This window comes from Capra hircus, chromosome 1 (genome assembly GCF_001704415.2).
Source record: "Capra hircus breed San Clemente chromosome 1, ASM170441v1, whole genome shotgun sequence".
NCBI classification, from domain to species: Eukaryota; Metazoa; Chordata; class Mammalia; order Artiodactyla; family Bovidae; genus Capra; species Capra hircus.
This window is the reverse complement of record NC_030808.1, coordinates 120,492,004-120,494,943: the sequence shown is the minus strand read 5'-3', so window position 1 is coordinate 120,494,943 and position 2,940 is coordinate 120,492,004. Positions and strand designations below refer to the sequence as shown.

General features: G+C 37.6%; 1 pseudogene; it reads right to left on the bottom strand.

The window, feature by feature from the left end:
- LOC106502312 lies at positions 1,716-2,255 on the bottom strand (annotated as a pseudogene).

The window sequence follows — 2,940 nt, the reverse complement described above, 5'->3', positions numbered from 1 at the left end:
TTCTTTAAACAGATGGTTCTCTGTTTTAGTAGTAAGAATGTCAGTTATCTCTACCCTAAAACACTAATACAAATGAAATGAAATGTTAAGTGGAAATCCAAAAATCACAGGAAAGGCCAAAGCATTTTGAATAGTCTATATGGAGACAACAGTGGACAGCAGCCTGGCTACAGTGGAAATTTCATGAGGAAACCAGTAGAAAAGAAAGATTCCTAAACTCATCTTTGACAACTCTCCTTGGATTAGGACCAACACTACACAGGCAAACTCATTTCTCTGAATCCTAAGAGACTCCTTTCAGGCCACAGATTCTTCTGCCATAATATAATTTTTTCAAAACATGTAAGTTCTCATAATTTGGTTATGAAACCAAGTATATAGTTCTCCATTTCCTTTCTTCTAAGTGCTAATGTTGTTTGGGTACCAATCTCCAGGATGAACATCCTTGCCTTCTGATGCTATTCTCTCTACTCTCAAAATAATTTATCCTATTTTGGAATGCTTTCTAGCTAGAAACCTCTTTTAGTTCCAAACTCTTATGAAGACAGGAGCTGTCTCCCCAGCCTCCCACATGGCACACCTGTTTATGAAACTTGTAATTAATGAAGATCTTCTAACAATCGCTTGTGGAAAGAAGCAGGGTGGATAGCAGTCATTGGGGTGGACCTTCAGTTGTTCATTTTGCCAATGGGCTGTAGATTGGCTATTGTATTTTTTAGTAAGGGAATTTCTGGAAGCTTTACTTATACCATTCATGTGACTTGGGAAATATGAAATGATCTGAACTGTAGAAAAATTAAAGAGGAATTTTCTGAATAGAATTAGTTGGTTGTTGTTGTTGTTAGGCCTATCTAAAGAGTAGTAATAGTACATCCCCTACAAATCTTCAGAAAATTTCCCATTTAGTATCTGGGTTGGTTGATTTCTATTTTTGATGGTTTATAAAATGACAGCTTCTGCAGCCAACCTCACTTTCATTGTTCTGAGGATGAGAACTTGGTCTAGTATGAAGGTTGAAAAGTCAGGTGTCTGTAGGAGTCCAAGAAGAAACCAAGCAAAGCAGCCTGGTATTAGAAATCACTAGAGGGAGATGAGGACTGGGCTGGATCAGGGAGAGAAAGCTTTGCTCCAGTCAGTTGCCATGTGAGAATGTCTGCCTGCTCTCAATACTTAAGTGTTTCAAGAGAAGCTAGGAATCTGGATTTTAATATGACATCGTTCAGCTTGGAAATGTTGGCAACAAACTCAATGCTTTAAGAAAAGTACTCTGTAACCCAATACATTGCAGGCCAATGCAAACACATCTGCAAGCTGGATCCGTCGCCAGGCCATCAGTTTGTGCCTTCTGGTCCAGATGGATCAGTGGTGATGGTGATGATTTGAGACTGGTTTGTTTCAGACTTAAAAACAACTGGTTGGTAATGATCTAAATGTTCTCAATTACAGGTTGTTCTCTATATTTCCTGTTTTTGCAACAAATCTTAAATCACAGTAGCCTGATATCTGAAACCTGCTGGTTAAAAGCAGAGTGACCATACATCCAGGACTTCCCAGCTTAGCACTGGCTTAGGCATGTACCAGTTAATATGTATTAATATTGTCTCCTTTCATTCCTGACATGTTCCAGTTTGGATAGTAAATTATATAGACACTTTAATTAAAAGTCTCTTTTATGCCTACTGTCCACCCCTTTTAAACTTACTTTTATTATTTATTTATTTATAATAGTGAAGACTTATGTTTAGAATTAGCCAGCTGGACTCAGTTTTAATGATCCCAGTTTTGCTGGCAACATCTAAAGCATCATAGTCAGGAGCCAGTTGAACATATGCCTTCTCTCCATCAGGCCTGAGCAGAGTGTTGACTTTAGCCTGTCCATGTCAGAGAACTTCCTCAAAGCCTGTTTAATTTGGTGCTTGTTTGCCTTGACATTCACAATGAACAGAAGTGTGCTGCTGTCTTGGATTTTCTTCCTGGCTGATTCCCTGGTGAGGGGGAGCTTTATGAAGGCTTAGTGGTCAAGCTTGCTTTTCCTAGGGGGCGCTCTTCCAAGGATATTTGGGCTGCCTCCTAAGCTGCAGTGTTTTGAACCTTCAGAAAGTGGGTGACCTTTGGATTTTTTTTCCTTTCCTTCTTTCTTTTATTTTTTGGTGGCTGTGAATGCCTTTCAACACTGATTTCTTGGCCATCAAAGTCTTTGCTTTGGCTTTGACATTGGGAGGGCCTGGGGCTTACTTCTTTGCATTTGGTACCATCTTCATGAAAACAGGTCACTTATTTTTAAATAAGCTGTCATGGGTCGTTTGAAATATTTAAGAAACTGATAAACATCTTAAACCTCTATATAGCCATTATCCAGTTTCAGCAATTATCAACTAACATCCATACATGTTTCTTCTATATCCTTAACCACTCCCTACCTTCTGTAGTCTTTCGAAGGAAATCTCAGATTCTGTATTATTTTATCCACAATTTTATGTCTTTTGAGTCAATATTAAATAAGTACCAACTCACCACTAAACACTTAAATTTTAACCCATTATGTTTCAAATTGTTTTTATTTTCCCTAGTACCTTGACTTCTTTGTAGTCTCTTTCTTTCCCCTCTGTCTGCCAAAATCTGTCATCCTGTTCCTGAATCCTAGTGTTGAGAGTTGAATACTTCTTACTGCTGAGGGAGATATCCATTATTTGTGTCTAAAAACAAAGTATCATTAAATTTGTTATTAAATATAAAAGATAATATTTTAAATTTTGTTTTTTTCTAGTCCATTAATTGCATCCATCTTTTCAAATGTTGATTTGTCCATTAGTTTGCCCCTTGAATAATTTTTGGTGGATTTATGTCATTGCTTTGCCCTGCCAGATTGCAGTTCTCTGAAGACCTCTGTTGTCTATTGTGGATTAATCCTAGGGTCTAATTTCAAGTTTCATTTGATGT